Below are 12,866 nucleotides of genomic sequence, written 5' to 3'. Positions count from 1 at the left end.
AGCATTAGTAGTTTTCTTTTACAGTTCGAGGAACTGTCCCTCAGTTATGAAACAGTTGCTCAACAGTTTCTTCAAACAGTTCTTAACTAATCCTAACTTAATCTGTTTGCCTAATTTAAGACTAACAATGCTGATTCAGCCTTAATCTAAAATGACACAAAATGAAACTAAATGAAGCTGAAACTTGAAGTGTTTTCCTCTCAATTTGTCAAAATAAAACGAAAATAAAAGCAACAAGAAACATCTCCCAGCTATTGCCTCTTCATTCGGATGCTCCTGCATTAGGCCCCCGGGGTAAATGAAATTCATGGATCCTGTCCATGACCTCTTCAATAGAGTACCCAACGCTCTGAATCTGGGCAACATATAACCAAGAACTATCTTCAATAGGATGACCCTTCCACTTGACTAGGTACTGCAAATATTCCTTCTGTCGAGTCCGTTTAGCCACCTAGGTATCTAGGGTCCGTTCGATCTCTAGAGGCTTTGCTGGGGGCATTTGTTTAATCCACGAATCATTCTCTTTCTGGGTGTCCCGTGTTCGTCTTTCCGAACTGTCTTCGTCCTCTGCCGCAATGTAGGGGTACAGGTCTGCTACATTGAAAATGGGTGAAATTCCAATACTTATGGGTAACTGCAATTCATAAGCATTTGCAGAATTTTTTTGAAGAATCCTACAAGGCCCAATCCTTTTCCATTTCAACTTCTTGTACTTGCCTTTAGGAAACCTCTCTTTGCATAGGTGTGCTAATACTAGGTCTCCTATGTTGAATTGCACCTCCCGCCTTTTCAAATCTGCCTTTTTCTTGTATCTTTGGCTGTCGTTCTGTAATTTTAATTTCACTTGTTCATGAAGATCGTTGATTGCCTTTGTGAAGTCTTCACCATTAACACTCCTGTGCTCCAACTGTCCTAAATCCCGTAACTCATTTACTCCCCATGGATGCATTCCGTATAGGATCTGGAAAGGACTACCGCCTGTGCTCCGGTTGGGTGAATCGTTATAAGCAAATTTCGCTTGTGCAAGCACACGATCCCACTGTTGAGAATTTTCTCCAACCAAACTCCTCAATAAATTTCCCAAACTTCGGTTCACCACTTCGGTTTGACCATCGGCCTGTGGATGATAGCTGAGCTGAAGTTTAGTTTGGTGTATAATTTTTTCCATAAGGTTCGCCAAAAATTAGGGAAAATTTTAAGAACCCCCCTAAATTTATAAATATAATAAATGGGCGAATCTCCATGGTATATAGGAAAAATGGAAGGCGATTTTATCAATAATATAATATGTATATATAATTTTTTGGCGAATCTCTCACCAGGCATGGCGAATATTTTACTCAATTATAAAATCTTGTAAGATCTTGGCGAGTCTTTCACTAAATAATAAAACTTTGTAAAGTCCTAGTGAATCTTAGCATAGGCTACATGCTGGTTTAATTCCCCCATTTAAATAGGCTACATTCCAGGTGAATACCATGGGTCAATACCATGTGCCATTTTGGTGAATACCATGGGTCAATACCATGTGCCATTTTTATTTTTATTAATTCTAATATTAGGGTTAATAATGGTTTTTTGCATGGTATTAATAACAATCTAGTCCATGGTATTTGTCCCATAGTATTTTGGCCATAGGTTTCACCCAAATATAACCCATTTTTTGAGTGTTCGTAAATATAAGGTGACTTATGGAGTAAATATAAAAAAATGTTTTATTTGTTTACCATACCTCTCGTTTATTTATATTTTTATTAATTTACCATACCTCTTTTACAAATATGGTATTTGGCCCATAGGATTCACTTAAATAAAACCTCTTTCTTGAGCCTTCATAAATAGAATGAGGTTTATGGACTAAATATAAAAAGAGGTTTTATTTATTTACGATACGTCTAGTTAATTTATATTTTTATTTATTTACCATACCTTTTGAGTAAGTATAAAAAGACGTTTTATTTATTTACCATACCTCCACTTTACTTATATTTTTATTTGTTTACACCCTTACATGTATATAAGGTGACTTATGGAGTAAATATAAAAAATGTTTTATTTATTTACCATACCTCTCATTTATTTATATTTTTATTAATTTACCATACCTCTTTTATAAATATGGTATTTGGCCCATAGGATTCACTTAAATAAAACCTATTCTTGAAAATGGGCGAATGGAAGGTTGTAAGTCCTAATTTCAAGGGCTAAATTTACCTTTTTTACCCTCTCCCTTAAAATAAGGTGGGCTATTTGAGGTGATTTGTAAAAATGTACTATGATACAAAATATTCGCCCACTAAAAATTTAAAACCCCTTAATTTCGCCAAAGGGCGAACATTCGCCCCTAAAATTATCCTTGCCAAAAATGTCCTGTAAATTTAACATCTCGATCCGAAACAATAGACTTTGGCAAGCCATGTAATCTGACTATCTCAGTAAAGAACAAATGCGCTACATGTGTGGCGTCACTGGTTTTCCTGCATGGAATGAAATGTGCCATTTTGGTGAAACGATCCACCACCACCATGATGGAATCGAATCCCCGTTGTGTCTTCGGTAGACCTAAGACAAAGTCTAAACTGACTGAGTCCCATGGTCTGTTTGGAATGGGTAAGGGCGTATACAACCCTGTGTTTTGGTTGTGTCCCTTTACAAGCTGACACATTTTGCATCTAGTTACAAACCTTTGTACATCTTTGCACATCTTCGACCAATAGTAAAAGTGGCTCAACTGATCCAAGGTCTTGTCTATGCCAAAATGCCCGTATAAACCTCCACTATGCTTTTCCTGGATTAAATTCTCTCTCATAGAACATTCCGGAATACACAACTTCCCTCCTTTGAACTACAATCCTTCCTGCATGTTATAGCCCAGCCATGAACTGTTATCTCTCAACAATGAATTTTTGGCAAGCTTCATAAGCTTCCTTAAAATCTGCATTTGCCTCATACAATTCCTTAAGATGTTCAAATCCTAATACTTGTATGGTACTTTCCTGTAGGATCAGATTCCTCCTGCTTAACGCATCTGCCACTTTGTTGGCTTGACCGCTAATATGTTTCAACACAAACGTAAAACTCTGCAAGTACTCCACCCACTTCACATGTTTATGGTTCAGCTTATGCTACTGCATAATATACTGCAACGCAGAATTGTCTGAAAATAAGACAAATTCATTGGCAAATAGATAATGTCTCCAATGCTTTAGTGCTTGAACCACCGCATAAAATTCCTTGTCATAGGACGTGTATTTTTGCCTACTTTCATTTAGTTTCTCACTGAAATAGGCTACCGTCTTGTCCTCTTGGCTGAGTACTGCACCAATGGCTATGCCACTGGCATCACAACGAACTTGGAAAAGTTTGTTAAAGTCTGGTAATCTTAAAATCAGTTTTCGATAATTTCCCTTTTGAGTAACTGAAAGCTCTTCTTTGCCATTTATGTCCAATGGAAAGGCTGATTTGTTTTCTTAATGGTGTCCAACATAGGTGCACAAATCCCACTGAAATTTTTAATAAATTTCCGATAAAAACTCGCCAATCCATGAAAACTCTGTACCTCAAACAAACTTTTGGGGGATGGCTAGCTAACTATGGCTGTAACCTTTTCTGGATCCATTTTTAGTTCATTCTCAGAAATCACAAATCCCAAATAAATTGAATCTTTTAAAAAAAATAACATTTCTTCAAATTTATCAGTAATTTATACTGCTGCAATTTTTCCAATACATACCTCACATGTCAAAAATGTTCTTCCTTCGTCTTGCTGAATATAAGTATATCATCTAGATACACAATCACAAATTCTCCAATGAATTCCTTGAGCATCTCGTTCATCAATTGCATGAACGTGCTAGGGGCATTGCTCAATCCAAACGACATAACCAACCATTCGTACAAGCCTTCATTAGTCTTGAAAGTTGTCTTCCACTCATCACCTTCTCGAATTTTGATTTGGTGGTAGCCGCTTTTCAGGTCTATCTTTGAAAAGTACATTGCTCCACTCAAACAATCCATCATATCATCCATCTGAGGTAAAGGGAATCTGTACCTGATGGTGATCTTGTTAATGGCCCGAGAATCTGTGCACATTCTCCACTTAGCTCCTTTCTTGGGAGCTAAAACAGTGCACACCGCACAAGGGCTTAAACTCTCCTGAATTAGTCCTTTGTCCAACAACTCCTGCACCTACTTCCGGGTTTCTTCATTATCGTTTGGACTCATCTGGTAGGCAGCCTTGTTTGGCAAACTGGCTCCTGGAATAAAATCAATATGGTGATTGATGCTCCTCTTCGGTGGTAGTTTGTCCGGTAGATCATCTACCACAATATCACTAAATTCTTGTAGCATGTTCTGTATCTCTTCTGGTAAATCAGTAAGGTTGGTGTGTACTAACACTGCCCTTGGTCTTCTCACAACTGCATAACCCAATTCACTCTCTTCAATCCGTCGTAGAAACTCCTTTCCTCCTAGCAGCAATGCTTTCGTTCCACTTGTTTCTGCTGTCTCCTCTTCTTTCTTGGCTTCTTTCATGGGTACCAAGGTATGCTTTATCCCATCTTTGACAAATCTGTAACAATTTTCCACTCCGTCATGGACTACCTTTCTATCATACTGCCATGGTCTGCCCAGCAGAATATGGCACACGTCCATCGGCATTATGTCGCAAGTCACCTTATCCTTGTACTTGCCTATCTGAAAATCTACCTCGCATTGTTCATCAACTAACAATTGGTGTCCCTTCTGCAACCATGACACCCTGTATGGAGTTGGGTGTTTTGCTCTCTTCAAACCCAGTTTCTCCACCATCTCCGTAGCTACCAAATTATCAGTGCTCCCGCTGTCAATAATCAATTTACAACATTTTCCGTGTGACTTACATACAGTCCGGAACAATGCTTTCCTTTGTGTCTGATCAACTACTTCCTTGGCTGGTTTTAATAACACCTTGTTCAACACCAAGGCTTCCCCGGTTTCTGGCATATTTTCCACCTCCTGTGGTGGTGCCTTTGCTTCATCAGGCTGAGCGACATATGCTCCCCTCTGCCCAGTTTGTTCGTTTTCAGGACATTTAAAGGACCTGTGTCCCCACTTGTGACACTTGTAACACTGATAGGTATTTCCTCTGCCTTTGTCATTACCACTTCCTCACTGGTATGGCCTTCCTCCTCTGGTGTTACCTTCCCTTTCACTCTGTCCCGAAGTCTTCGAACTACTACCCTCTTCATTGTTGTTGGCAGTCTTACCTCTGCCAAAGGTCTGTCCTCAACCTCTACTAGAACCACGTCCTCTTCTGGCATTTTGTTTCCTAGCAATATTTGCTCCACCTTCAAAGCACTCTGATAAACTTCCTCCATGGTTTTAGGGGAAAGAATGATAATTTTGTCTAGGATCTCCATCTATAGACCATTTACAAACCTCGCTGTTTTCTCAGGGGTATCTTCAACATAACCAGCTCTTAGGTTAATTTTATAAAATTCTTCAATATATTCCTTCACAGTCATCATTCTCTGCTTCAGGTTCTATACCTATCTATAAAGGGCAATTTGATAATCTTTAGGTAGAAACTTGCTCTTCATTTTCGCAACCATCCTGTCCCATTTTTTAATCAAGGGTTTGTTTAATCTCCTCCTTTCTGCCTGTACACTATCCCACCATAATGCTGCATGTCCCTTCAATTTGGTGACAACAAACTTGACCCTCTTATCTTCGCTGATTTCTTCATACTCAAAATATTTATCTAATTCACTTATCCAGTCTAACAATGCCTCTGTGGACAAACTGCCATCATAATTAGAGAGCTTTGGTTTTGGCTTGCTGCTAGCCAACAAAATTGACTTCAATAGCTTAATTTCCGGTCCTTCATCATCTGACCCATCTGTCGTGGCTACGTTTTCCTCCTCACTATCATCCCCACCTTCCAAATCTCTATGCCTCCCTGCTTCCAATGCTGCCAAACATGTAGTTAAATTTCTAATCTCTTCTCTTATCCCTTCATCTGCTGCTCTTCTAATGGCCCTTCCTCGTCCTCTTCTTCCTACCTCCATCTTTACTGAGAGAAAAGGAAAAACCTGCTCCGATACCAGAATGATGCCGTCAAAATTCCTGCGTGCACTAATCTTGAAACCTTAATGGCTACGACCCCTTTAACCAGTCTCTGCGGAATGATTCAATTTAGTAACCCAGTCTTTTCCCTTCAGCGTTTCTTCCTATCGAAACTCTACAACCCTTTAAGTCCTTAACCCCACATACATATAACCACTCCTCTTTAACCTTGGTTATCTTAGATTTACCACATAAATCCTTCAAATTTGCACTATAATTATTATAAAACCTTTATAAAGGAAATACACATAAAACATGTGTAACACACCTTTTCCCGCTTATTCAATAGTCTTTGCACATTTCCCAAGGTACACCTTTATCGCAATCGGGTATCGGCTCCTCCACGGGTCACATTACCCACTCCTTCCACTTTCCCGATATGCGATCACCCTATCGGAACACATTATTGGCGCTTTTACATTAAAAAACCCGGACCATACATTCTATTGGAAAATATGGGAAACATGGAAATGCAAAGGAAAACCCGCTCCGAACACATAACCCAGATCTCAAATTTTATGCACTGGGACTTATAAATATTGTCGGGTTCGTCTTATTGCTTGCATTAATACTCCTCCACCGAAAATCCACCATTAAGTGTTGCGATGCGATCAATCTGATGATTGCGTCAGCATTCACCGATTAAAACCCGCCGATTAAATCTTCGTCATTGATCCTTCCCACATATCCAACGATCCTCGCTCTATCGCTTGATCGCAATCGGCGATCGCCTGAGGTCGGGGTTATTCACGCCCTTTTGTGTTCCTCTGACGTGATAGTTAAAACTCCGCTCATTCTCCGCGACCAGATCTCAATCGTTGATCTGTCAGATCCAATGGTCCCTGAGCGCCACTTCCTCAATCTTTCGCTCCTCTATGGTTCGGGTCTTATAATACTTTCTGCTATACCACAAGCAATCCTTCTTTATGTATTCAATCTCCTCTTTGTGTTTGTCGAATTCACCTTCACACATATATATATATGGTATAGAAGCTCTGATTCACATTGAATTCATCATTCAATCATTCGAAACACACATTTATATGGATTTGAATTTGTCTTTGCACATAACAAATAAACAAAGGATATATATTGAGGCTCTGTCTCTCTCTATGGCCTGCTCTCCTAACACCAGTGGCCTCTCTTACATTCTGCCCGTAGGCTTACAATCATACTCTAATTCGGCTAACCCCCCACTCTTCCTTCTTGTTTTCCTTTTCAATACATCATTAGTAGTTTTCTTTTACAGTTCGAGGAACTGTCCCTCAGTTATGAAACAGTTGCTCAACAATTTCTTCAAACAATTCTTAACTAATCCTAACTTAATCTGTTTGCCTAATTTAACACTAACAATGGCTGATTCAGCCTTAATCTAAAATGACACAAAATGAAACTAAATGAAATAGAAACTTGAAGTGTTTTCCTCTCAATTTGTCAAAATAAAACGAAAATAAAAACAACAAGAAACATCTCCTAGCGATTGCCTCTTCATTCGGATGCTCCTGCATCACGAGGGATGCCTATGATGAGCGCCAATATTGTAGCAAGAATGTTGCAACGCCTGGGGCTACCAACTTTACTTTATCAACCTGGGGTTCGTACAAACTTGGAGGTGACAATGCTGTATACACAAGGAGATGTGATGGGTCCGCTCTTTGTCGTTTCTAAGCTAGCAATAGACCACTATGGTTTTTCAAACCCGTCTTCTATTGATTCAGAAGGAGCTTGATTACGAATTAAAATAATTTAACTATATTTTAATTAAAAAATAAACATAATTTAATTAATATTATAATGTTAATATATAGCATTTATTTTAAATAATTTAATTAAAGCATTGTTTTAGAAATGAATTCTTTTTCTTTTAACAAATTATTAGTATCGATTTAATAATAATAAATATAATTTGAAATACATGAATAATAGTAACTAAAACATAACAAATAGGTGTAGTCTAATTAATTTATGTTTTGATTTTATTAGAATAATATAATATTTTTTTTCAAAGTAAATAGTTTTTTGTTATTTAAAATGTGTTTTTGAATGCATAAAAGAATTGAGGCCCATGAAAAATCCCAAGAGCACTAGGATTATGTGGATTTCATAACTCAAACTTGTTATTCCAACAAAATTGTGTCACATTTCATATAAAATTGACTAAAAATAATATTTGAAAAAATTAAAACATAAAGCATAACATACATTAATTATAAATAAATAACATATAAAAAAATTATAAGAAATTAATAACATATACAAAATAATATAGAGCAAATAACACATTAAAATTTCCATTATTATTTGTAAAATATATAATTTTCCTATTACAAAGATTTAAGGCCACTTTATTTTCTTGAAAATAATATCATAATGTAAGGTTTTCTAATACCATTTTCACTATCATAACAATCTAAAGAAGTAGAATGAGTTTCCTAGCTATTTAGGAAATTTGTACACTCCATAGAATGGTTGTAGGTTGGGAGGTATTATCCAATGTCTGGCTTTATCCCATGTGGCAATTAGAGTGATAATGCCACCAAATCCAATCGCTACTCCAAATCCTAATGCAATCAATGAAATTTTTTCATTTACATGACTCAACCATCCCTTTCTAGGGACACTATTATATTTCTCTTTGCCTTTGCATGGACCAGAATGATTACATGTGTTCTTGCATGATTGAAATTGGTTGCCTTCTTTACATGGCCTGAATAAATCACAACATAGACACTTATTTCTTTGAAATGAAGTCACCCCAAAAGTGTCTAACTGTGTTCCTTTTGGGATGGGCCCACAAAATTTGTTTGATGAAACATTTAAAAATGCCAAGCTATATAGCTTGGAGAGCTCTTGAGGTATCTCTCCACTCAAATTATTTTTGGACAAGTCCAATTGCTCCAAAGTAGATATCTCAGCCAGAGATCCAGGGATTTTCCACCCCAATTGATTTCTAGATAAATTCAATAATCGTAAACTTCTCAAACTTCCTATGCTTGTAGGAATTCCACCCTTCAGATCATTGTTGGAAAGGTCAAGTATGGTGTTTGTCTCCAACAAATATATGAGAGAATACTCATGCCCTTTTATAACAACTACAAAATCGGCATATAGTTTATTGCCTAGGACTTGAGAAGACCCACGGATTTTGAATCCTTGAAGTCTCTCAAGATTGGATGGTATTTTTCCAATAAACTTATTGTTGGAAAGATCCAACACTTGCAACTTAGTGAGGTTTGTCAACCATTTAGGAATTTTACCATAAAGCTTATTATAAGCCACACTTAAAACTCTTAAATGGTCAAAATATGCAAGGTACTGGGGAAGCTCCCCTGTCAATCCATTCTTCCTTAAATCCAATAGCTGAAGGTTAGTACAGTTGGCCAAAGGCATTGGCAGCCTCCCAGAAAAATTATTAGAATGAGCAGAGAAAACTTCCATAGAAACTGGAAATCTTATATCCAATTCTCCGGTAAGAAAATTATTGGACACCTTCAATCTTTGTAACGAAGCACAATTCCTTATCGATGCAGGGATCTTTCCATTCAACTTGTTATTTGACAATATTAACTGCTCCAGTGCAACACATTCACCAATACCATCTGGAATTGGTCCCTCCAGTAAATTTCTAGATAAATCCAACTTCTTAAGCATAATTAAACCAGTAATGCTTTCAGGTATCTTACTAGAAATACTGGTATTATATATGCCCAATTCAGTGAGGGCATGCAGCTTACCAATGCCATTTGGAATACAGCCACTTAAATTGTTACTAAACAAGAACAAAGTTCTTAGCAAAGGAAGTTTCCTATCACTGTTGGAATCGTCCCTGAAATATTATTTGAGTCAAGATAAAGTTGTTCAATCTTCTTCAAATTCGCAATACCCTTGGGTATTCTACCAGTAATCAAGTTTGTACCAACACTGAGGAAGGTCAACTCACTCAATTTAAAAATGGCTTGAGGTATCCTGCCATGATACTTGTTTGCACTCAGATTTAGGTAGGTCAAATGACTCAAATTGCCAATCGCTTCCGGGATGCTACCAGTCAAATTATTGATATTCAGGTACAGTTGTTCGAGCATGCTCAAATTGCCAATACCTTCTGCTATGCTGCCTTCTAATCCGACGACAGGAAGGATTATGGCAATGACTCTGTGATTTATGCATACAATTGTGAACGAGGAGCATATGTTCTTTGAATTCTTAGTCGTCCATTCCCACAATGTTCCATATGGATCGCCGAATGCCTTTTTCATGGACAAAAGCGCCTCCATGTCCCCTTGATCAAGAGAATACTCCCCCAGGTTTCCATGTGGATCCGTGGACGCTGCCAATTGAGGAGCTGAATCTTCCAGCGTCCGTTTTTTCACAGCAAAATCATGGGTTTGAACAGAACCACTACCACTTTCACTTCCACTACCACTCCGACTGCTGTCATATGGACGATCACTGTATTCTCCATGAATATTAGAGTAACTAGGGTCCCCTGAGTTACTTACAGTATCCACCACAGTTCTGGTTCCCAAGATCATAAAGCACACGAGAATCTGAAAAATAACGGGCATAACAGCTTTATCCATTTCTCAAGGCCTTGCCTCTCTGTAGTTTGCTTTGTAGTCATAAATATATTGAGGACTCCCATATATATAGAGTAACGCAGGGTAAGTTGAAAGGTGCATTGTAACGGAGGGTAAGTTGAAAAGATGTGAATATGGTTTCAAAGGTGTGATAGGTTTCAGGATGTGATTGAATGGTTTGGTAAGGAGGTTTGGTTTTTACAGATTATAATATGATCTAATCATAAGTCACCAGTCACAATATGATTCAATCACTAGTAAAACCATGTATTCTGAAAAATTATTCTATCTTATACTCAAAACTGTTCCAAACATAAAAGAGGGAAAAAAAATTCTCAGAGTGCAATTTAGTCCAGTCTAGTCCACGGTGTGTTTTGAAGGTGGAGCCCTAAAATCTCCAACAAGGTTAACAAATTACGACGGGATAAATTACTAATCCTAAACTTAAGACTCTATTGAACTGATTCTAGAATGAATTAGTTTTACTTTCTAATGGATTATCTTCACGATTATTCCAAAAAAAAATTCCCAACCTCTCTTTAATTGATAAATGAATTTTGTACCATGAATTCATTTTAGTTTCTAAATTCACTAACATTTTTTTAATTGATAAATGATTTTTTTTTCACAGTATAGTTTATTTTTACAAATTTCAATCTTATTATTCTAACAAGTTTGGTAAATATGTTAGTCACATTTTTATTAGTATTAGAATATTTTAAATTAATTTTTTGTTTGTATGGTTTTTCTTATTAAATGATGTTGTGTTTCAATATGTTTTGACTATGTATGATATGCTGGTTTATTTAATAATTTGATGGAACTTTTGGTATCACATTTGAAAATTGTAGATACTTGTTGCTCTTCAGCCATATTGCCTCACTTGCAGCACTGCATTATTATTTTTACTCGGCTTCTAGATGATAGTAAAACAATTTCTTGTATTTTACTATTCCAAGACATAGCTCGAGATCCTATACAAAACACATATCCAGAAGTGGGCCTCATGTCAATTGGATTTCCATCCCAATCATAATTAGTATAACCTGTCAACTCAACATTACAATCATTAGCATATCAATGCCAAAATTAATAGTTCCTTTCAAATGTCGAAGGATCCTCTTTGTAGCAATCCAATAATGAGGCTTCGCCATGAACTAGCTAAGTACATTGACTAAATAAACAATATTAGACATAGTTGTGGTAAGCTAATTTAAACTCCCCCCCAACTGTTGATATAAAGTACCATCAACTTCTTTTATTATATCATCAGTAGCGGCAAGTTTGAGGTTTTGTTCCAATGGAGTAGACATTGCATTACATTCATCCATATTAAATCGTTTCAGTAATTCCTTTATATATTTACTTTGTGTGACTAAGGTCTTAGCATTGCCTCTTCATAGTTCCAGATCTAAACAATAGTACCACTGTTTAGATAATCTTCGGCAAAATCACATAACCAATCTTTTGTCGACGCGTTTCGAACCAACCAGTGTGGTTCATCGTCAGGACAAGTTGAAGAACAGATCCAGCTTAGCCTGTTTAAATAGCTAGAGCAGAGACACCAACGGTTACCTAGCCACAGTTGACTTCAGGAGCAAGGTCAAAATTAGTTATATTAGGTAAGAAATAAATACATATATCAATGATAAAATAATAATAAATAAATCAAAATTAAATAAATATATATAAATTTAGTTAAATTAGGTGTGAGATTAATATATAAATATAAAATGATAAATCATTTATTTATTAAATAAATATAAATATATAAATAATAATAATTTATACTTATTTATTTAAATCAATAAAATATAAATAATAATAATTTTTATTTATTAATTAAAAATAAATCAATATAAAAATATAAATTAATAAATATAATAACATAGGTAAATTATTTACTTAATTTATATAAATGGTATATATAAATATATAAGTTTAGTTATATTAGGTGTGAGATAATAAAATAATAAATTATTTATTTATTAAATATATAAATATATAAATAATAAAAATATATTTGTTTATTTATTACATAAATAAAAAATTGTAAATTGTAAATTAATAATTATAATAGCAAAAGTAAATTATTTATTTAATTTATATAAACGGTATTATTAGTGAGGTAAATAAAATAATTCACATATAACTATATAATTTTAGTTATATTATGTGTAAGAT

This window comes from Pinus tabuliformis, chromosome 3_1 (assembly GCF_031772625.1).
Source record: "Pinus tabuliformis cultivar Carrire ecotype Pingquan chromosome 3_1, CPIR1, whole genome shotgun sequence".
NCBI lineage: Eukaryota > Viridiplantae > Streptophyta > Pinopsida > Pinales > Pinaceae > Pinus > Pinus tabuliformis.
This window is presented reverse-complemented; position numbering follows the sequence as displayed.